At 37.2% G+C, this 24,568-nt stretch overlaps 1 protein-coding gene across 3 annotated transcripts in view; it reads left to right on the forward strand.

The window, feature by feature from the left end:
* The window catches only part of CDH19 (cadherin 19), a 127,151-nt gene that overhangs the window by 51,833 nt on the left and 50,750 nt on the right, over positions 1 to 24,568 (forward strand). For 2 of the 3 annotated variants that reach the window (XM_086740565.1, XM_086740566.1), the window contains exon 2: positions 14,831 to 14,922. The gene's annotated coding sequence lies outside the window, so the exon portion shown is untranslated. Of the gene's footprint in view, positions 1 to 1,800; positions 1,935 to 14,830; positions 14,923 to 24,568 lie in introns of those variants that run through there. The other variant, XM_086740563.1, reaches the window with a different exon arrangement.

Here is a 24,568-nt window from a genome sequence, read left to right on the forward strand (position 1 = left end):
TTCTAAGTCCACATAGGAGCAGTTGCTAAATTTTCTTAGACGGACAATTTAAAAAAAAAAAAAAATCCATCATCTGAAGGTATGTTTATTCCTTAGGCTAAGGATTTCCACTAATTTCATAGTGGAAAATCTAAAATTGTTTTAGAAGTTTTTGGGGTGGGTTGGTTGCTTGTTTTATTTTGCTTTGGTTTTTTTAGCTTTATCCTACATTAAGTCTGACAAAATGTCATGTTTGTTTTTTTACCATTTAGGACTTCTCTGAAATCTTCTTGGCCTGGACCTAACACTGATGTAGCACTAAGCTCTAGATTATCTCATCATAAATATGTCTTCCATAATAATTACAGAAGTGTTACTGTAATCCACAGTTCTTGTTTTTTTTTTTTTCCCAAAATATCTTTTGGGAAAGATATTTCTCTTCTTTTTGAGAGCACAAGGAATGCACAATGAACATAGAATCATAGAATCATAGAAAGGTTAGAGTTGGAAGGGACCTTCAAAGGTCATCTAGTCCAACCCCCCTGCAAGGAGCAGCGACATCCCCAACTAGATCAGGTTGCTCAGAGCCTCATCCAGCCTGGCCTTGAACGTCTCCAGGGATGGGGCCTCCACCACTTTTCTGGGCAAACTGTTCCAGTGTTCTATAACTCGCATCTTAAAAAATTTTTCCTAATTTCCAATCTAAATCTACCCCCCTCTATTTTAAAACCATTACCTCTCGTCCTATCGCAACAGGCCCTACTAAACAGCCTTTCCCCATCTTTCTTGTAGGCCCCCTTGAGGTACTGGAAGACCGCTATCAGGTCTCCCTGGAGCCTCCTCTTCTGCAGGTTGAACAGCCCCAACTCTCTCAGCCTGTCCTCATAAGAGATGTGCTCCAGCCCTTTTATCATCTTCGTGGCCCTCCTCTGGACCTTCTCCAACTGGTCCATGTCCTTCTTGTGTTGGGGACTCCAGAACTGGACACAGTACTCCAGGTGGGGTCTCACCAGGGCAGAGTAGAGGGGGAGAATCACCTCCCTCGACCTGCTGGCCCTGCTTCTTTTGATGCAGCCCTTATTGTTCAAAATTTCCTCAGTTGTCTTAAGATAAAACTTAATTTCTATGAAAACATTATAGCTTGTTGCATAACTATTCCAGAAGATTTTGAGGGTCTTTTAAAAAAAAATTACAATTATATTATTTTTACTGTATCTTTCAGCTGACTATAAAAATCCAACTCTAGCTAGCAGAGAAAGACTAACTCGTGTAGAAAGTTGCAAGGAAAGTGCAAGGATTTATTTCATGTGTCTCAAAACATGTAAGGACATAAACCAGTACATTGGGCAAGTGTTTTTTTCTCAGCATGAAGATTTTATGATTCTTGAAACTAAATTATTTGGGGGGTGAAAAAGTCTGGAGGGCAAAAAGCAAACTGTAGAAACTCTTTTCTTTGACTAACTTTTGTCACTATTCTAAATTGATCACTTGTTTCCCTGACCAATCTCTAAACAGAGGGCATATCCCTTTCACTTGCAAAATACTCTCACACAAAATGAATTACCTTCCCACCATCTTCGTTACTTGCCAGGGAGTATTTTATTTTTCCACTAGGAAAAATAAAATCAGCTTGTATTTTGCTTGCTAGAGCCTTCTGCATTTTAATTCTGAACGCTGAATGAACATCAGAGAGGCCTTATGGTGTTTTGCACAAAAGTGCCTGTGTTCATAGTTTTAATCAGGGCACCCAAAATAGCATGCAGTAACCAGTGTCACACTGTGAATTTTCAAAACTAAAAGCAGAAGTGACTTATACTGGCAGGAAGCTGTAACTCCTAAAGCTTTCCACGGATCTCTTAAGTAAGAGAAAACTGCTTACTTCTCTGCATCAGATGTCTAAATCGTCTTTTACACTACCCATTTCTTTAAACCTAGAAGGCCCTGAGTTTACACAGGTAAGATCTCTATCTTTTTTCTCTTTATTATCTTAAAAATAAAATTTAAAATATTTAGCTGGCTTTCTCCAGAGCAAAACCAACAACAGGTAAAGACAAACCCAGAAGCCATTCAAAACCTCCAGGAGGAGAAATATGCTTTTGTGGTTTCCTCAGAGTCCACCGACTAACTTCTAGAGCTGTGGAAATCCAACTTTCTAAGTTGGATTTACCGGAGGAAATACTTACTATGCCTGTTTTATGTTCAACTTGCACATTAAAGTTTCATGCTGACTATCAATCTGTTTTTGCAAGACCCCTGTGTCTGGCAGACTGCTTGCGATAGCTTCATCTACACTCATGCAAGCGATTGTCACTAAAATGGGCTTACAATTTCTGAGGGTGACATAAAAAAAAAAGAATGAAAAGTCTCTTGTTTTACAGGAACACTTACAAATACTCCCTGACTTGCTACTCTTCATGCTACTGTGGCATTAATATTTTTTTTTAAATAAATACTCCCTGACTTGCTACTCTGAACTTACTGCTTTATCTTAACATTCCCATTTCTCTTCCCATTTCTCTTTATAATTACACATCTAGCAGCTGCAAAGTCTTTCAGACCACAAAAAAAAAAAAAAAAGGGATGCCTCTACTTTTGTTGGATATCAAGTGTAAAACAGGAATTTGGTAATAAATAACATGTTTAAAGAGCACTACAGTATATATACTATCACAATATTTGTATTGCATGTTTCTTTCATAATCCTTCTATTAGAAGGTATAGCTACAATTTATTTTTCATGTTCAAACTCTTCAAGTAGATTGTAGTCAAGAAACAATCTGTAGAATATAGCCCAGAGATATTTAATAGCTGTTGATTGGTTATTAAAATGCTGAATGGCTGTCAGTTTATTCACTTCTACAAATTATTTGGGTGTGAAACTGGTAGGAATTACATGGTTTTTGGTTTATATGATTATTTTTAAAGTGATTGTAGTTTAGAATAAGTTGTAGTTGCAAAAGCACTCCAGATAAACTATTTTTAATTTACACCTGGGTAAATTTGCATTAAGGTGTAAAAATTGATCTGTGGATTCAGTTTTAGGAGTTATAAAGATCCATTTGAATGTCCAGTATTTTTCTATTAGAAGTGCTGAACAAAGCACTTACATAAAATAAATATAGAGCTGTGTCTGGAGTTCAGAGTTTATGCATTTTTACAGACTAAAAAATGCGTTGGTGTAAGAGCTAGCAGACAATGAAAATCCATTGTTGGAATTACTTATAGGTAAAGGAGAGAGGAAGAAAGGGACTTGCCCAAAAAATATTCTAAGAAAAGTAGCTTAAAATTGATGAACAAAATTACAAATCTACTATGGAGAGTCTATGCCTTTTTAGAACCAAAAAGTAACTATTTTAATCTTGTGTTAGCTAATTGAAAACATAGTGCACATTTTGCATTCAGAACTGCTAAATGCAGACTATCTTTAGGATGAACTCAATATGCTGCCTCTCTGTTTCAGAATGTTTTACAATTACTAACCTGAAGTAAATATCAGACAATAACAGCACATTTTGATACTGAAATAAAAAAGCAATATGTGATATGCCATACAGGCAGACTTTAATGATGCTCATGGTTTAAGCTACCTGCTGCTTTTTGTCATTGCCCTTTGTTTTATTTGCTGTCATACTTTATAACGCTTTGGGGTGAAATTTCCGTTGTGTAGTCTTTGCATCACATTCTTTATAAATATACTTGGAAAGTTCTTGTTTATCTTAATCAGAAAGATTTGGCTATTTCTTCAATCAGTTTAATTTAAAACAGGTAATTTTGCCAATAGATCTACCAATACAACAGATAATACTGAATTAAATATTGATTCTTTTGCATGTGAAAACCATTATTACTTTTTTACTTTGCAAGTCGCAGAAAGTCTTGATTTCTACCATAGACAGTAGAAATGGGTTCCACCACAGTCCGTTAATTTGTTCTCTATTTCAACTATGTTTCCAAGCCCTTTTGAGTCTACACGATGGTAAAAGAATAAAGATGTAACAGAATGTCTTCCTTATCCATTTTTTCAAACTTCTTACATCAGCAATTTTTTTTTTTTTTTTTTTCTGAAAAGGAATGAATTGAGAGGCCAGAGAGAGCGTGTATGGTAACTTCAGTTATCCTGGCTATCCTGAGTCTTGTGGGAGATTTCATTCCAAACCCAGCTAATTAGACAAGGTAGATAGCCATTACAGAGGAAGTTGATGAGGATGGAGCAATGTCAACAAAGCCACAGGGGACGGACCTGGGAACATAATTGTACTTGGAATATGCAGATCCAGGTCTCCTCTCCACAGCTGCATTGCCTGTAGCATAAAGGGAATTACAATTGCTGCTGCTAACAAGCTGCAACTGTTAACAATGTTTGCAAAAGGACATTACTCCCAGGCTTTCTGTCAGGGACAGAAACACAGAAAAGACCTTTTAAATGGAAGGTGGTATTAAATTAGAATCCCTCATTTTCAGGCTACTGACATAACTGTTAAATTAAACTCCTTTTGAGACAATAAAATTAGGAACATTCAAATAACCAGGAAGGATATTCAATTGGAAAAAAAAAAAAAAGAAAGTAAAGCCTCAGTAAAAGACTTTTGTCTGCAAATGTAGTATTGGAACTAAAAATATTATAATACCTGAAATAAGATTATTAAGACTGTCTTAAGGGAGAACTCTAAATTTTATATATTCTGATGCAATGCTAACTTTCTGGAGGACAAACTCTGTTCTGCATTGGTGCTAGTTTTTCCCTTTCCAATTTACCAGTGACAGTAGTTGCAACCTTAAAATTGCTAACTAAATATTAGAGGAAGTGTAAGCTGTCACTTAACATTTTCCTGTTTTACTTTCTAAGTGCAGTTATGACACATTGGAAACCAAAATACGTCCTAGTAGAGTAAATTATAAAACATAAATAACAAAAGAATAACTGAATTCAGTGTGACTGAGCACTGTCTTTATGTATTTATTTTGATTCAAGTCTAGCCAGTATAAAATCTCTCTGCAAAATATATACTTTCTCAGTATTTTACAGTTCTTTAAGACAGTCAGTGGTAAATAAAATAGCAATTTAAAGTTCTTGAAGTTTTATTTTGCTTGACAATTTTCTGTTTGAAACTGGTTTTACAACTCCATGAAGCAATATTATATATTGCTATTATATGAACAAATATTTATAAAATGCCTTGCCCTCATTCTCATGTAGCATAAGATTTGTGGCTTTTCATTGTTAGAATTCTGATGGTGTAGCCAAACTGATGAGTTTTCTTTAAATACAAAAATTATAAAATTAAAAGGGATTTAAAGATACAGTGCTTGCAAATAGTAAAGAGATTATGGTTACACACTCCTTTCCCTGTAGAGAACCTTTTCAGAATGGTGAATAAGATATGTATAATTCCTGCAGTTCATAAGTTGAAGTAGGGTAATGCCACTTGTCATAATTGGTCAGAAAGAAAAACAAGATTAAGGTGAATTGTTCAGAGGATGAGGAATTGGTTGAATGGTCACATCCAGAGGGTAGTGTTCAATGGCTAAATGTCCAGATGGAGGTTGCTGACAAGTGGTGTCTTTTAGGGGTCTGCACTGACACCAGTACTGCTTAATATCTTTCTCAATGTCATAGACCATGGGATTGAGTGCACCCTCAGCAAGTTTGCAGATGACACCAAGCTGAGTGGTGCAGTTGACATGCCAGAGGAACAGGATGCCACCCAGAAGCACCTGGATGAGCTTGAGAAGTGGGCCAATATGAACCTTATGAGGTTCAACAAGGCCAAGAACAAGGTCCTACACCTGGCTCAGGGCAACTCCTGGTATCAATACGGGCTGAGGGGATGAAGGGATTGAGTGCATCCCTATGTAGAAAGACTTCGGAGTACTGGTGGATGAAAAGCTGAACATGAGCCAGCAACGTGTACTCATAGCCCAGAAGGCCAGTCATGTCCTGGGCAACATCAAAAGAAGCATGACCAGCAGGTTGAGGCAGGTGATTCTCCTCCTCTACTCCACTGTCATAAGACTCAACCTGGAGTACTGCGTCCAGCTTTGAAGCGCTCAATATAAGAAGGACATGGACCTGTTGAAGCAAGCCCAGAGGAGTGCCACAAAAATGATCAGAGAACTGGAGCACCTCTCCCATGAAGAAAGGCTGAAAGAATTGGGGTTTTTCAATTTCAAAAAGAGAAGGCTCCAGTGAGACCTTATTGCGGTCTTCCAGTACCTGAAAGGGGGCTTATAAGAAAGATGGGGTTAAACTCTTCAGCAGAGCCTGTGGTTATAGGACAAGGGGTAATGGTTTTAAAACAGAGGGAGGTAGATTCAGAGTAGACATCAGGAAAAATTTTTTTATGATGATGGTGATGAAACAGGAACAGGCTGCCCACAGAGATGGTAGGTGCCCCATCCCTGGAAACATTCAAGGCCAGGCTCGATGAGGCTCTGAGCAACCTGATCTAGTTGGGGATGTCCCTGCTCCTTGCAGGGGGTTTGGACTAGATGACCTTTGAAGGTGCCTTCCAACCCTAACCATTCTATGATTCTACAATTCTATGACTGTCCCCACTTATTATACTGAGCATGATGTCACACCATATCGATTAGCCTTTTGGCTAATTTGGGTAAGCTATCCCAGATGTGCCCCCCAGTCACAGGTTCCACCTGCTCCAGCTGCTCTCCCAGCTCCAGCAAAAAATAATTCTATCCTACTCAGAACCAGGACACATTGCAATGCAATGGTTTTAAAATAGAGGGGGGTAGATTTAGATTGGAAATTAGGAAAAAAATTTTTACGATGTGAGTTATAGAACACTGGAACAGGTTGCCCAGAAAGGTGGTGGATGCCCCATCCCTGGAAACAATCAAGGGCAGGATGGATGAGGCTCTGAGCAACCTGATCTAGTTGGAGGTGTCCCTGCTTCTTGCAGGGGGGTTGGACTAGATGACCTTTGAAGGTGCCTTCCAACCCTAACTATTCTATGATTCTATGATTCTTTGATTCTATGAGTCTACGATTCTAAGATGAACACAGATTAGTAGTCCTAATTTTGATTGCCTTTTAACTTATCCATGATATTCAATGTGATATGAAACTGGATTTTTTTTTTTTCTCTAAATGCTGTAAATTCTTTCTCTCTTTCAACCTTCAGATGAAGAACACAAAAAGAGACCATTTTCCAAGGGTCCATGAGCCACAAAAATAGGGCACACTCATTACACCCTTCCCAGTTGCCTAAGCTTTCCATGGAGCCCCCAGAAAACTTGAGGGAAAAAATGAAGGGTGAGGAGGACATGAGCCAATATGGTGCAAACTATAAAACTCCATTATTTGTTAACAAATTGAAAGACATTACTAGTTTCCATTACTGCCCTGTTCATCTTCAAACAGCTGATCTCTCACTCTGTCTTTCTGCATGAGATGCAGATACTCATCGGAGAAGATTAAGGGCATTTCTGCTGTTCTTTTTACGTATCATTGTGATATATATTGGCTGGTCCAAAATTTACCTTTAACGGTAATTCCCAATGATAGATGAGCTAGAATGATTTATATTACTTTATATCCCATGAAGTAGTCCTAGAAAATAAAAAGATGTTTCCAGACAAATTAAGATGACAACTAGACCTACAGAACGAAAATGTGGTAAGTGTATTAGTTTTCCCATAACATCAAATTTAACATATAAATTGAATTGGTTTCAAATGTCAGATCATTAGATAACTGTCATATACGGCTATTTTAATAAAAGACTGACCCATGAAATGTATAAATAGCATTTGGAAATGTCACATAGAGATAAACTGTGCTGATTGCTCAGCTTTTCATATGCACATTTGCAGGAGTGTGCAAATGTTATAAAATTAGACCCATTTTCTGGTGCCTTACATGTACTATTATTCTACTCAATTCTTTATCTCAGCTATTTTTTTGAGTGATCATCTTATGAAAACATTTTTTCCCACTTAAAGATTATGGGAAAACAGAGCCTAGACTCAAAGACTGTCACAGTTTATGACCAATTTAACTGTGTGGAGACTAAAGGGGCTTAGTTACCTGAACACACAGTTCATCACAGTTTCATCACAGCCATATGAAATTTTCACAAGTCACATGAATCCCCTGATATGCCAGGCGGAGATGGTGCCCTCCAGGAGGAGGATCAGGCAAGTCAGCACAGCATTCTATGTCATGTGGTGTCAAGTCTGGATGGGGCTGTGGGAGTCCCCGGGGTGTCTCTCTGTTTCCCTCTTAGTCCTCAAATACCTTAGCACCCAAATAGTTTCTCTCCTCACATACACTTAGAGTCCCTCCCTCATATACCTCTGGGATCTCTCCCTGAGTAACTCCAATCCCATGAATTACTGGCTCAACAGGAAATACCTGATTAGGACCCCCCATTTGAAACCTCTCAGCACCCCACACCAGCCCATGAACATGGCTGTGGCCAGGCCCCTCTGGGCTTTTCTCCTCTGCTGGCTCCTGTAGCCACAGGGAGGCTTGATTGTGGCCAAGGTGCTTTGCTCTTCTGGTGACAGGGCTGCTCCTTTGAGCAGTAGGGTTCATGTCCTAGCACTGCCATGTCCAGCCAGGCACATATGGAGATGTAGTTAATTTATCAAGAGATACATCAGTAAGAGCAGCACAGAGCAGCTCTGCAAGCTGTGTGCAATGGGAACCTGAGCCCCGCTCAGGTGCTAACCCAAGGTCAGATCCTGAAGCATCTTCTCTTTATGGGTGGAGTTAGTAGTGCCAGACAAGTAGACCCAGACAAGTAACTTCCTGCTCTTAGCAACCCAGCATTAACAAAACAAAACTTCCTGTTACATTAAGTCCTTAAAACTAAACCTAAGAATTAAGTTACATGAAAAAAAAAAATCTCAATAGATAATATTATTTATTTCCCTCAAATGAAACTATTCTCTCAAAAGGAATGAAAATTTAAAGCAACAATTTATCTTAAAGTATAGCGTCTACAAGCATGAGTTTGTTGCCTACAACATACAAAGAATCTCTGAAATATAAATTTATAACCACATTTCCCAGATATATTATACAAACAGGAAATGTAAATAATTCAAAGATGTGAATAATTGGTAAGCTGTCATAAATCATAGATTTTTGCTTTTCTCTCCATTGAGTTTTTTCTTTCGTGGCTCGCCTTTTCACCTTTTTTTTCCTTTTTTTTTTTTTTTGATAGATAATCTCTTCAGGATAATAGCTGATTTCCAGGTGAAGAAATAATGCTTAAGTTTGAACTACTATAACCTGATTCAGTCCATTTTTTTTTCAAATGAAAACAAAGTAGTACAGCAAAAAGTGTTGCATGATAAAAATGATAGACTGTATTCCTAAGTATTACTAATCATAGATGTCAGAGAGAGTAAAAAGTAAACTATTTCAGTAGGATATTTGAAGATAAACTTTGTTGAAACTGTTTCAATGGCCTTTTACAGTCAGCAACTTTAGATTTCTAGGAATTTATAATTGTGTGTAAGATTTCTTTTTTAAAGTCTGGGTATGTTGGAGCAATGCTCACTGTTCCTCAACCAGGGAAGTGAGACGAGCCTACAGGCTCCCTTAGCAGAACCTATAAGAGAATAAATTGATGACAGTAAAAGACTGAAATCATACTCACCTATAATGCATGAACAATGTGAGAGTTTTATTAGATAAGTGACAAAATCACAGAAAACTATGAAGTGAGGAAATAAAGCAAACATAGTTTTGCTCTGATGTTTTTTCACATCCAAAAGAAATGTGTTTATTTTCTTTCTATGCTATTGCATAGTATTTATGATTTACATATGACAGTAGGATACTGTAGTAGTATAATATTATGATAGTAATTGTATTGATCATGAATGATAGTAATATGGAGGAAAAGCATTCTGGTAATCAACTGTAAGTTGATTAAGTAGGGATTCAAAATGTGTGAGAAAAAACTTCCTGAAGATTTTTTTTTTGTATATGCTAGAAAACATAAAAGAATGTCAACTCCTTCGGATAAAATTATTTGTCTTTTTCAATCTACAGACAAATAGTTTCTAAAAAGTGCTCATATTGTGATTCAAAATAACTTGTACCACAAAGGTAAATAATGGGGTTTACAAGAACTTCAATCATTATTTTAAGCTACTCAATCTATGAAACATCTTTGCTCTGGTCTAATTTACTTTACTGGAATCATCGATCTCTACCTAAAATGGAAAATATATCTACCAGAGGAACTGTGAGCTGTACTTCTAAATCTAAATTAGTACTACCATCTTTAAGAAGATGTACCTTAATTTTAACTACTATTAATATGAACTCAGAAGTGAAAGAACTTGCTCAAAAATAAAATATTTCTCTGAAGATGGAAAAAAGATAAAGAATGAAGTTCATCTGACCTATTTGTAGATGTCTTTCAGGTAATCTGTTAGCTTAGATTAATTGTCAAGATCCTCTCTAGGTAGAAAGAGGGTGATTTAGACTTCATATGTTATTTACCTTTCTTTCAATGCAGTAAAACATGGATGCCTTTCTCTTTCCATTGACTGAGGAAGCCTGCATAGGCACGTTATACTAGGCCTTTAACTTTGAGGTACTTAAATTAATAAATGCAGTCTTATGAAAACACAGGAACCTCAAGCTCTTTATTATTAAAAACAAAAATACTATCTATGCCATAAAGAATAATCATTTACAGGCACGGAAAAAGAAATAGATAAACTCTTAGGATATTAGCAGGTCTAGAATATCTATGAGCCCACAATAAAGACTGTAATATTAAACCTCATAGTCAGAATTTTTCCATAAGAAGAAACTTTATTCTATATCATATTCTATTGTTCTGGTAATAAAATTATTTTTTCTACCTCATTTAGCAGATATATTTAGCAGGCAATAAATCTAGGAGTAAAATTAATTTGCATAAATATTACTAATTGTCCTGGTTTTGTTTGGTGAGGGGGGGGGCTAAGGTGGTAGCTTCTGTAGGAAACTGCTAGAAGTTGCTCCCCTTTGTTCAGTGGACTCGGCCGGGCCTAGGGTGGACCTGCTGCTGGCCAAGGCTGAGCTGATTGGTAGCAGAATGTCCCGTGATAACGCCTCTGTGATAACGTATTTAAGAAGAGATTATGTGAAGAAGCTGAGTTGGGGTAGAGATGGGGAGATGCAAGCCTTGTAGGCCTCACCCTCTGACCTCTTGCTGGGTGGTTGCTTTGGCTTGGCCCTGCCTGGCCCAGCCCAGCTGCAAGAAGTGGAGAGAAGATTAGCTGGAAGAAGTGAAGAGATTCTGAGAGGCATCTGCCAGCCTGTTGTGAAGAATTTTTCTTGTGAGAGGAATGGCTGCAGATGCCAAGGTCAGTGAAGAAGGAGGGGGAGGAGTAATGCAGCTCCTGGCCCTGATTCCCCTGCAGCCTGTGGTGATGACCATGTAAAGCAGGCTGTCCCCTGCAGCCCATGGAGGTCCACAGAGGAGCAGAGGTCCACCTGCAGCCCATGGAGGGCCCCATGCTGGGGCAGGTGGAGGTCTCAAGGAGGCTGTGGCCCATGGAGGGCCTGCACTGGGGCAGCTGTTCTGGAGGGGCTGCACCCTGTGGAAGAGATGACCCACACTGCAGCAGTTCCACGAAGGACTGTAGCCTGTGGGTGAGATCCCACAAAGGAGCAGGGGAGAAATATGAGGAGTTCTTCCTGCTGCGATGAAGCAGCACTGTAAAATGATGCATGATGAACTGACTGTGACCCCCATTCCCTCTTCCTGTCTGTGCTGCTTGGGGGGGAAGGTGGTAGAGATAATGTTAAGCCTGGGAAGAGGGAGGGGTAGGGAGAGGTTATTTTGTTCTCTGTCTCGTTATCCTGCTGGTTTTAGTAACAAATGAATAGTTTTTCCCAAGTCTAGTCTGTTTTGCCCGTAACAGCAACTTTAAGGATTTTCTCCCTGTCCTTATCTCAAACCTTGAGCCTTTTTCTTATATTATCTCTCTCTACTCTCTCAGAGGGTGGGGGGGGGGGGGGGGGGATGGGGCGGTGAGAGAGAGACTGCGTAGCCTGGTCCCGATTGGGGCTGAACTATGACACTAATAAAGGTCATGTAATAAAATAGCAAATAAGTAACAAGTAAAGCTAAAAATAAGAGGAAAATTAAACCTTTTGGACATAGTGATTTTGGCCAAGTCTCTGATATATCTCATCAAAGTGACAGTAGGTACCTGTGGAGAAGCACTGGATGTTTTTTACTCAGCAGAAACTGTGAATAAGTTTGATTTAACCAAGGCAGAGAGGTTGCAAATTGATTTCTTGATTCATTTAGGGCACAGTGAGAGGTAGCATATAGAAAACCCTAGAGAGAAGAGGACAGCATTATTGTTTCCTTCCTTAATAGGTGTAAAAGGTTGGAACTCTGTCAAGTAGTGGCAAGTTCATCTTTGTAAAAGAGAATGTAAGGTATTTGCTTGGCAGACACATCGATTGCTTGATGCAAGGAAGAACCATAGGTGACAGCTTCAGCAGTCCCTGATGGCTTGCTGCCTCCCACAGCTGGGGGAAGGAGATAACCAGGGGATACTGAGCCAGACCAGCCCTGCTGCCAGTCACACCAGCAGGTTCAGGCATGCAGGCTGCAGCTGCACTACTGACAAATCACAGGAGGTTTATTAGTCACAGCCTGCTTTGTCTTGCACTATATTGTGTTGTGAAGTTCACGGTTAGTTAAAAATTGTTTCAAAACTAGTTCACAATTAGTTAAAAATCAGTTTAAAAAATCAAATTTGAAGTTATGTATTCTCAAATCCCTCTCTCAAGAGAAGACATGAATTTAAAGAAAACATACAACTGTTTTTCAAGTTTTGAAAAATTAAAATGCTAAATTGTATAGTTTTCACATGCAAAACCCACTATTTTTATTTTTAAATACCAATGTATTTATAAACAATGGTCATAAAATACCAAGGAAATTACTTTTTTTTTTTTTAAAAAAAAGAATTTTCGTTCAAGTATCTTGCACTGAAGTCACAATGACTTAAAGATTTTTAGAGAAGACACCTCAACAGTAATTGCTTTAGTTCTTCAGGACATTTCCATTAGGAAGCTAGTTAAAAATACATATTGGTAAGTTTGCATAAAGATCAGTGCATTTACCACTACTTACCATTTATTTAAAAAATAAACTACATAGACATATAGACATAAAAAGGAAAAATATTGATAGCATGTTCATTAATTCACATATAAGTTCTTTGATTTGCAAACATAATTTGGGATTGTTTTTTGGTCATTTACAAGCTACAACCTGACTGTACTGCAATAGTCCACCAGTGATACTAACGGTCTGTTAAAAAAATCATCCTTTTCAGAGTTTTAAATTATTTTACACTTTGAACTTCTGAAATATTTCTAAAAATGCAGTAACTGTATATATATTTAGTTTATGGGGTTCTTTATGATATTCATAATTCCCTTTAACTCTCCTATTTCAAAACCTGTAATAAAGAATAATAAGAATTATAATATCTTTTGTAATCTTCTTGTAGGTTATAGTTATAGCAGAGGAATCTTTTGCCACATTTTGAGATAAATGTCATTTACTGATAACCTTAAGAAAAATATATAGAATTCAATTTACTCCATTAAATTCAACCCAGTCAAAGACCTCTTTCTGTAAAGAATGAGAAAACCAAGATTCTTCCTGGCTATCAGATGGACAAAGTAATTAAGCTCCAAGTACTTTCTATTTTGCATTGGTTCTTATATTGAGCCAATCTTTGTGATATTTGTTTATTACTTAGGAAGTTGTGCTAAAATCTTATTAAGAAGCATTATCTTGAAATATTAATTTTCTTTCAGTTATTTTAATCTTTCTGCTTCCTACACAGGAAAAAAAAAACCCAACTTTGTTTTGGGGATAATGTCTAAGCTTTCTAAGGAGGAAAGAGCATTTTGATTTATATGTAGAGAGGTTGGAAGTAGTTCTTAGATATTGTATTAAGATGTTCTGAACACTATAGAAGAAAAAGTCCTGTGCCATGAAGAGATTAACCTTAGCCTTGGAAAGAAATAATAGCATCTGTACTAAGAAGCTGAAGCCATAAACATGCTGTAACATCCCAGCCCCTCTCCTACCTTACCAGGCATTTTCTCCCTTCAAACCTTCTTCTCTATTATACAAGTAGTAATTAACTAGGTAAATAGTTGTTTGTTTGTTTGTTTGTTAATTCATAGCATGTGATTTCTGTGTTCAAGCAATAAACAATAATAGAGGCCGACCAGGGACAACAAAAGTGTCTGGTGTATAGAAGAGAGGGAAAAGGTAACCTAAAGTCATGGTGTGACTGAAAAAACTTATGTTAAACTACAAGCTATAAAAAATTACAAGCTATAAACTCTAAACCATCCTTTAAGAGGACTGCAGAAGAGCAAGGTAGTCCTCTGAGAGGCTAAAAAGGGGACTTCTTACAATTCATTTCCCATTTAGAAAAAAAATAAGTGAATTTTTAACACGGAGCAGTGTTCTGCTGATAGCCAGTGGAGGAAGTGCTCTTCAAGGTTAAGTGCTTTCTTTGTAGTTGAATTATGTGGTCTGTATACTGAATAAGTTGTTGTTTCCACAAAGACAGCATTGTAAATTCAAATGGACTGAATTGCAAGAATCCTGATAATAGATCATATTTTTCTTTAAGACTGCCTTTTCACAAAGCCTGCTTGGTCTCTGTTTGAGACCTAGCTGCAAATAGTTCAGCATCCAGTGTGATATCAATATTTGAAAAAAAAAAAAAATCAAGTAATGTGAGCCACAGATAAATATGCTGTCCTTTCCTATTTATATGAACGAACTGAATTTGTATGAGAATTTTTTTTTCTTCTGATTGTCTTTAACAGAGAAAGATATTCCTTAGAAGCATCTCAGAGAATTTGATCAGCTTGGGATTTTTCAGCTTTGAAACAGCTCGGCATTCAACCATTTCCTCAAGGTAATTTTTTTTTTTCAAGCAAATAGCAATTTTTAAACAGTAACAGTTCTATTTAGTTATTTATTTTAAATATGGCTGTGTGCATTCTGTAAAACTCACCTCATATCAAAGAGAGCAAATGACAGGACATCCCAAAAGGCAAGTTTAGAAGATCTAAAATCCCTTATCTACTCCCTGTTCAAGCTGGCATATTACCTCTTTTCTTTTAGATGTTGTGTGTGAATGTTTCATACATTTGTTTCTTTTAATTTACCTAATCCTTCCTGACACTATTTCAGCAATGAGTAGAGCCAACACATTAGATTTATTGGTTGGTCTACAGAGTAGGGCTTATTTTCATATTGTACTAAGAAGGCTTGAAACCTTTGTATCTATTTGTTAGGAAAATTATAATTTCTATTCAGCGGGGATTTTTTGTTTTGTTTTCACATTGCTATGCTAGCACTCTTAGCATGGATAACAGCCCTGGCCCCTTCCCAGAGAGAGGGATTTCTGTGCTGTGCACAGCACCATGCTAATACCCTGTCCCTGTTTCTACTCCTTCGTTACTGCACAGCTACAAGGGTGAAATAGTAGAAATAAGAAGGGTAGTAGAATAACATAATCAGCATAAGCAACATACATTTTGAGTAATAATTCAGTTAAGGACCAGAAGGTCACAAAAGTAATTTGAAGGAAAACAAGAGGGAAGATGTAGAGAATTTACTTTCCTGCATGACAGTTGTTAGCAATAACAGCAAGAACTTAAGACTAAAATATTTTTTAATGGTCTTTTGTACACCCTTTTCTATAGCAAAATTGTGAGACCAGTGAGTAATCCCAGTTTATCGCCACACAAATTTTCAGCCAGTTGTCTAAATATTTTAATCTTATGGTTCTTTAAGAAAAGCACTAGTGAAATTATGATGCACTACTGAATGAATTTTCCACTTAAGGTGACTGAAAACATCTCTGTATTTTACAAATATCCTGCATAGGAAAATATCCTTCCATTCATTACACTAGCATATGATGTCCTTTGTGAAAGCAGTTAAATATATTTCTGGGATTTAGGCACTGATTTTCTGAGTGGTCTTTTAATTCTGAGTGTCTAGAAGATAGGCATTTTATTTAAAATTAGCCCTTACTGTTGAAGGCTACATAGGATGTAGCATGCACAATGCAAAGTTCATATGCTCTGTAACAGTCTTTGAGGGGGGGAAAAAAAAAACCAAAACATAAAAACTAGTTTTATGTCAGAAGTCATGACTTATAGGACATCTTCTAATAAAAAACATTTTCCATAAGAGACCTCTAAAAAAGTCAAACTATGCTGAACAGTAGTGGAGGTTGGAGAAGGGAGATGAGAGGAAACATATCATTAAGGCAGCTGCCTATGTTATCTCACAGCTCATGAAATCTTCCTTGACAAAGCAAAACTTACCTAAAGTCACAAAAAAAAAAAAAACAACCAACTCTTCTATTATTGTATGGAACAACAAAAGAAATTTACAATAGTGGCATATCTAACTGTTCCCTCTTTTCTTTCACTTTTGTTAACAACAATCTTTCTATTCATCTGAATAGCTTCCACATCCTGTTGCCTCTCATGCCGTTTATCCACTATTTACAAGTTCTGGACAAGAATCTATAAAAGGATCCAAACCACTTGGAATGACAGGAGATAGCTGGTATGACACAAAATGTAAATCTAGTGATAAAGTCTGATTGTATGATAAGCAGTGGAATTCCACCCAAGGAGAAATACAGCTGTCAGTCTACTTTTTGGATTAAATGTGCAGGGGAAACTTTCAGTTTCAACATCCTGCTGAAAGTTGGCACAGAATTAAAATGCAAGAAAAGAGTGAAATAAAGCAACATAAAATACAATAAAGTTGTAGTAGCAATTCCCATCTTGGCTGTTCTTTTCACGCTTGCAGGACTAAAATGAATACCTGATATACTCAGAAATCTCATGAAAAAGAGATACATAATTCATTGATCTAGGGAATTAAATGATATAGAATTGGTTCTCTAAGACATTGAAGTTATAGGTAGATTTGATGACTAAAAAGTCCCAAGTTATAGGTAGATTCAATGACTAAAATGTGCCTATGCATTTACTAGTGCAAAGTTTCCAAATAATGTTTATGATATTTATAATATTTACCAACGGTATTTAGGAAAGTTGCAGTGCAGCAGGCCTAGTTTATGATTTTAATCTGCTCAGTTGCTAAACGTTGCATAAAGCAGAAGGTGTGGAGAGGGAGGGGAAAAAGTAAGCAAACAGAAAAAGAAAACTTGTTCTCAGAGTTAGTAGGTGATCTCAAATCAATTCAAAGGAAAAGATTTTCAGTTTGTGATCAAGAATCTGAGAAGCAAGGAATTGCCTGAACTAAACAAATATGTAATTGTTTTTATTACTTAATTGTGTCACAACCATCTTGACACCACCCACCATAACAGTTGGCTATGCCATACTCTTAGTTAAATCCAACAGAATGCAGTGCCTCTAAATAAATCATGCTGCCCATGACAAATGATGTGATCCATAATACATTCTTCAAGACTTCTCATTCAGTCCTACTCTTTCACATCTTTCTTGTCACCTGAGCAGTGACACTGCAGATTATATACGTGGAATGGGAACAATAACAATAGACTCCAGTCTGGTTGTTTTCACTGCATTGCAAAATTCAAAGTGTGCTGTCCTCTGTTACTGTTAAATCCACATGGCTTTTATGGAATTTAACAACTCAGTTTGGGGATTTTTCTTTTTAAAGAAACTATTAATAAATTAATAGCATAACTCATAGCCTCTCTTAACATGGAAAACACTGCTGTTACCATACTTTGGGTTCTTGTTCCTTTTCATTCCCCTTGAGTTCTTGTACAACTGGTTTTGAGACAGCATGAGGCAATCAAAGCCCATTTTTCACTAACTAAGGAACTGACACCCATTTATTAAATATATATATATATTCCATTAACAGTGAACTTTATAGATCTAAATGATTAAAGACTGTTACTGTTGCAGGATATGAGTTCTGGCTTATATAAACTAGTGAATTAAGTCTTTGTCCGTTCAGTTACTATGGCAACTTTATGGACTTCCCAGTTTCAGCTGGCTTGCAATGAATTAAAGACAGAAACTCTGACAGACTCCTGAAAGAAGAGAAATTAGGAAATTATGTGAATGAAGCTAGCTTTAAAGAAGTGAGACATCCATAGAAACCTATTTCAGTAATTTCCTTTGTAAGAAATTATTTTGAAGTAAATTAAAACAATCTGATCTAGTGAATCACAGCATCTTTGAGAGCTCATGTGTATTCATGTATTTATGTGCATTGAAGTTATCCACTTGGCTGTGTAGCAACCAGAGAATGATCTCAAGCCTGACGAAGGAAAAGAAATGTTTACAAAGCAGGCATGCTGATGGCCAGGTCCAAGGCCAAGATGTGACTTGAAAAGTATTCTCTCATTTCAATGGACTTTGAAGTGCTAGTTCTTCACTACAAATTTTCATGACCCACTGTGAAGGGATGAACTTTGAAAGAAGTACCCAAATGCTTACACATCAATTTCAAAAAAAAATATGACTAACTCAATGAAGAGGTCTGCTGTCTCCTATCCTGGGATTTTCTTAAAATATTACTTCCCTGAGGAAATTCATCCACTCGTCTCACAAACATAGTAATTAATGCAGTGGGGGATGGGAAATAGAATCCATAATTGCTTTCCCTGCTTTTCTCAATGAGTTGCTGGCTGAATTTACAGAGACATATAAAAGTTACCAATATAAATAGTAATAAAATGTACTGAAATGGTCATGACAGAAATAGTCCGGGTCATATTTTACCAACTAAATACTCTAAGTAATTTTTATAGGTGAGTTTCCAAGGCCAAACATTTGTTGTTACACTTTTATTTAAGAAAATTAATACAGATAATGGTATGAAATTAGTTGTAGAAAGTAAATTCTACCCATAACACACTTTCAAGTTTCATTTAGTTTGATATCGATTGATTTGAGATTTGGCTTTGGTTTTTTAAACTTTCCTTGCTACTTTGTGTCTTTATGTATTTATTAATATTTCACCTTTACATATTCTTTTGTAAAATCCTGGAGTTATTAGCTCTTCAAGCATGCATCATCTGTGGATGAATTTTCTATTTGCAAAGGCCTCATGTTTCTTCCTTAGTTCAGCTCCCAAGCCTTCTGTCTCCTGCTTTTCAATACAGCTCTTCATGGATCTTTGAAATCTTCTCGGATCTTTGAAATCTTCTCAGACCACTTCTGCCTTCCATGAACTCTACTCCTTTCTTGGCTGCAAAACTTATTTTGATAGTATGTATTGTGCCACTCCATCATCACAGTCTGATAACGATAACCTCTATAATTTTCTTAATCCATTCTCTTACCTCCTTTGTTCTGGAGAATCTACTTTCATCATGCAATACACCACATTAATGTCACAACACCAACACTAGCCTCTGGTGTTTTAATATTCTTCTGAATCAACTGTGAGAGTAGTTACACACTTAACAGAGTGCCCTGCTGCTTTCTACCAGACATGGTACTCTTGCGTTGGATTTCTGCACCTCCTACAGATTTTAGTTGGAAGGACACAGAACCATGTCAGAAGTAATATTTCTGAAAAACCGCAATTGAGCTAAACTAGATATTGCTATAGATTTTAACTAAGTCTGACTTATAAATCTGAGGAGAAAATCAAAACATGCAAAAGACCTGCCTACTGGTTTCCACAGCCCTGCACTATGGCAGGGTGCACAGACAAGGAGGCAATTCATCCCGTGAACGTCTCCTGTGGACTGAATGGCCTCTGGCCCAGCACTTGATGCTCATTTCCAATGCAGGTCTGACTCTATGTCTAGCTTCTTTCTTTCCTAATGACTAGGTGAAAATCAGGTCTTGCATTTTAAACATGAGGCTTTTTTTTAGTCTCTCACTTCTTGTCACTTACCACTCAACATGTTTCCTACCCTAGTAAAATGATCCTAGCCAAGATTTACTTTTAGTGTGAACTCTTTCTATTTCTGCCTTTCTCCTCCACTTGCCTCTTGATTAAGAAGCTTCTTCTAGTGAAGGAAAAAGCAGGCGATGAAGTTCAAAACTGTTGAGTTTGATTGTGTGTTTTAACACTCTAGTAATACATAAAATACTGAAGATACCTGCTCCCTTGAAGATAAAAAAGCTAAGGCTACTGTTGTAGTTTAGCCCCACTCACGACCAAGCTATGCAGTCTCTCACTCACTCCCCCAACCCACCAAGGGAATGGGGGAAAGACAATATAACAAAAAAGGCTTGAGGTTTGAGATAAGGACAGGGAGAGATCATTCAAGTTACCATTATGGGCAAAACAGACTCAACTTGGGGAAAACTATTTCAAGTTATTATTATTATTAAAACCAAAGCAGGATAAGGAGGAAGAGAACAAAAACAACTTCCTCCCATACCTTCCTCTTCCCAGGCTTCACTTAATTTCAGTTATCTCTACCTCCTTCCCCTCGAGCGGCATTGGGGGGAGTAGGGAATGGGGGTTAGAGTCAGTTCAGCACATGTTGCTTTACACTGCTCCTTCCTCCTTGGGGGAAGAACTCCTTACACTCTTCCCCTACTCCAGTGTGGGGTCCCAGCCAAGTCCACCCAACAAAGGGACAATTTCTAGAAGCTTCTTGAAGAAGCTGATGCCATAGCCCCCCTCACTAAACAGAACCAACACAGCTACAAAGTACATAAACCCTCTTGAAAAAGGCAAAATTACCCTCTAAATGACTCACAGAGACTCTAGCTCAACAATATAATACAGCACAATTTATTTTTTACTATAGGTTCCTATGAAGTATGATATAAAAAAAATATTTGTCTAACTGGGAGATAACAGTGAACAGAGAAGCAGAGGTAACAGGGGATAGTGACATGACACACAAAAAACAAAGAGAGGTAAAAAATTAAGATAAAGGTGTAATAAAATGATATTGCAGGTGAGTTACAGTGGTGGGGACAGAACTGATGGGTGAATAGGTAGTTCATCAATCTTAGGTGCAAACAGAAAAATAATTTTCAAATGAAGAATGAGAAAAAAGTGGGGAGGGACCCTCAGTGCCTTTGTGCCTCAGCCTCTCAGTGAGAAAGCTGAATTGAATGTAGGTTAGGAATAGGAAGAAACGTGTAGTAAGGTAAAAACTGGTTGGAAGAGGAAACCAATGAATTAAAAGTTAAATAGAACAGAAGATATGGAAAAATAACAAAATGTTTTGCAAGCTTCAAAGAGAACTGGGTGTCTGGTTTATTCTATCAAGAGTATTAGTCCAGAAGACAAGTAATCTTATTTACTAACAGCAACAATTAGCTGAAATAATATCAGCTGAATTTTGGGAGTTACTTTGAAGTCTTTAGCCATATTGAATTTTTAACTGATTTTTTCACTGCTCATACTGCCTTTTTTTTTTTTCATTTCCCCTCTAAAATAATGTAATACACTTGAAGAATGACCAGAATTTAAGGACTTGAGGTAAAAGTATATTAAAAAGGCAGCATTTTACCAGAAGTATCTGTGGGTGTTCAAGGCACCAAACAATAGCCAGGAACTTTTTGAAGGTTATTTCCTACATAGATATAATGCATTACAAAAGACACTCAACAACACAGCATGACCTGAACTATGACTTTTAGAAAAGTAAGTTTCAATATAAATTCTAGCAGTGTTCCTGACTTTCTGATTAATGGATTTTTAGTCAAAAGGGAGTTTATAATTAATAAGAATGTCCCAAGATATCTTAATTTGATTTGAGGTAAGGACTGTGTTGAATGATAATAGAAGTATAACTAGTATTTTTCCCCCTTAACTTGCAGGAAGAGATATGTTGCATGTACCAAGTGGCAAGATGATAGGAGAAAGTGGAATTCTATTTTATGGATAAGCATGAAACTAGGGGACAAAATTTATGCTGTGAGATATCATAGGAAGAAAAGGCAACTTTACTATGAAAAGTGCCAAGACCTAGGTACTGAATACTGTGCAACTTAGATTTTTTAAAATTTATTTATTTTTAACTTGAAACTGTTATCTGATGTTACATTAGAATATAGGAATATCAGAGGGATATAAAGTAACTCATAACCCTCATAACCTTTAAAAATAGCTTTAACATAATAAATTTTTGGAGGTTGCAATATCAATAGAAAGAAAAGACATTCTATTTTTAGGATTTTTTTTTTTATTTTATGACTCTCGTAAAATATAATTCCATTTAAAAAAATGTTAAAGATGTGCACAAATTGCAATCTGATGGGCTCTTGTGTTGGTTTCGTTTAGTGGGGGCTGCTATGGTGGCAGCTTCTACAAGAAGCTGCTGAAAGTATCCCCTTTGTCCGGTGGACCTGGACAGGTCCTGCCGTTGGCCAAAGCCGAGTCCATTAGTGATGGAATGTTCAGTGATAAGGCTTGTGATAACATATTTAAGAAGGGGAAAAATTAAAAACAAAAAAAAAAAAAGGAAGAAGAAGTGAAGAAGCAGAAGTGGGGGCAGAGAGGGTGAGGCACAAGCCTTGTGGACCTTCTGGCCCTCACTCTCTGGCCTCCTGCCAGGCGGCCATCTGGGCCTGACTTGGCCCAGCCAGGCTGAGAGAAGTGAAGAGAGGAGATGTGAAGAGAACCCGAGAGGTGTCTACCTAAGCCTATTGTGAGGAATTTCTTGTGAGAGGAATGGCTACAGAAGCCAAGGTCAGTGAAGAAGGAGAGGAAGCAGTAACGTTTCTCCCAGCTGAGATCCCCCTGCAGCCCGTGGTGACGACCATGGTGAAGCAGGCTGTCCCCCTGCAGCCCATGGAGGTCCGCAGAGGAGCAGAAATCCACCTACAGCCCATGGAGGATCCCACGTCGGGGCAGGTGGATGCCCAAAAGAGGCTGTGGCCCGTGGAGGGTCCTCGCTGGTGCAGCCATTCCAGAGGGACTGCGTCCTGTGGAAAAACAACCCACGCTAGAGTACTTCACAAAGGACTGTAGCCCATGGGAGACCTCACAATGGAGCAGGGGAGCAATGTGAGGAGTTCTTCCCCTGAAAAAGAAAGAGAAGTGTAAAGCAACATGTGATGAACTGACCGTAACCCCCGTTCCCTCATCCCCACTCTGCCGCTTGTGGCAGGAAAGAGGTAGAGATAATTGACATTAAATTAAGCCCAGGAAGAGGGAGGGGTGGGGAGGAAGTTATTTTTTGTTCTCTTTTTCATTATCTTGCTTTAGTTTTAATAATAATTAAATAGTTAATAGTTTTTTAAATAATAATAAATAAATAGTTTTCCCCAATTCGAGTGTGTTTTGCTCCTAACAGTGACTTCAATCATCTCTCCATGTCCTTACATCAAACCTTGAAACTTTTTTCTTATATTGTCTCTCCTTATTCCCTCAGAGGGTGGAGGGAGTAAGTGAGAGACTGCTTGGCTTGATCCCAAGCAAGAGTAAACTACAACAGGTTCGTGGGACTATATCTGGAATATTTTATTCTACACCTTGAAACAGAACAGAAAATAAATCATTTAAAAAAAAATCTTTAACATGAAATTGATTATATAACACCCTCTATTTGGTCTGGATGACCTAATGCTGTGTTCCTATCTTGCTCTGAATACCTTGGTGCCTGGCAAGTGCTTACAAATATTAATGGAACCAAATAAGAACTGCATTGGATTAATAGAACTTTAGTATATGAGACCAATAAAAAAAGGATATTAGCCATAAACATAACTGATACAATGAATGAAGAAAGATGATAAAATATATTCCTGGTAGTGGAGCAGAACAGCAAAATGTTAAAAAAATGGAATAAGGGATAGACAAGCCTCTGCTTGTTGAGACCTAGAGCGGGCTGAAACTGAGGTTACGGCATGGCAGGAGAAAATGGAAGATGCATCAGCTGAGAACTAGACTAAGAGAGTAAAAAGGCAAGAAACAATATTATGTTTTTAGCAAGTTTGTCAAATAAGTATTTTCCATCTCTACTTCTCACTATTCTGAAAACTGCAAGTATTGTTCAGTTTGTTGTCTCTATCAAAAAGCAGGCAAACTCCACCATTTCCTGTCTGATGTTATTGAAACCTTTCTGAGGGAAGTGCATTTTTTCCGCATTTTTCCAACTGATTTCCGTTGGGGTCGTGCGCAGAATGCATGTATGTATGTCTGCAAGAGATACTGTCTGTTCATGAATTTAAATGGTATCTTTAAATTATATTATGTATCTTAATTGTCTCTTTAAATTATATTATGTATTATAGAGCAAATTTTCTAGTTTATAATGAAAACTCTTAATACTGTTCAAAGTAAATTTCCCTGCTTTATTTACCTTAATGTGTTTTATTCATAAACAGAGCACAAAATGAGTTAATGAACATTTTTAAAAAGCCCTTTTCTTTCTTTACTTTTTTAATGTGAAGATATGGTTTCTTTAACTGCTTGTAAGGGACTATTTTTATGATTATTTACTTTACAAATCAGTCCTGATAAGTTTCCTCAAATATGAACATTTGAATCTGATTTCAGTCTAGTTTCACTTTAACATGGACTGGATGATTTCATATAAGGGTATTTCCAATTTACCTTACTATATGTGGAAAATTGACTCTAAAGCCAAACCCACCAGTTTAACA

The sequence above is a fragment of the Chlamydotis macqueenii genome, chromosome 2 (assembly GCF_036417535.1).
Source record: "Chlamydotis macqueenii isolate bChlMac1 chromosome 2, bChlMac1.mat, whole genome shotgun sequence".
NCBI lineage: Eukaryota > Metazoa > Chordata > Aves > Otidiformes > Otididae > Chlamydotis > Chlamydotis macqueenii.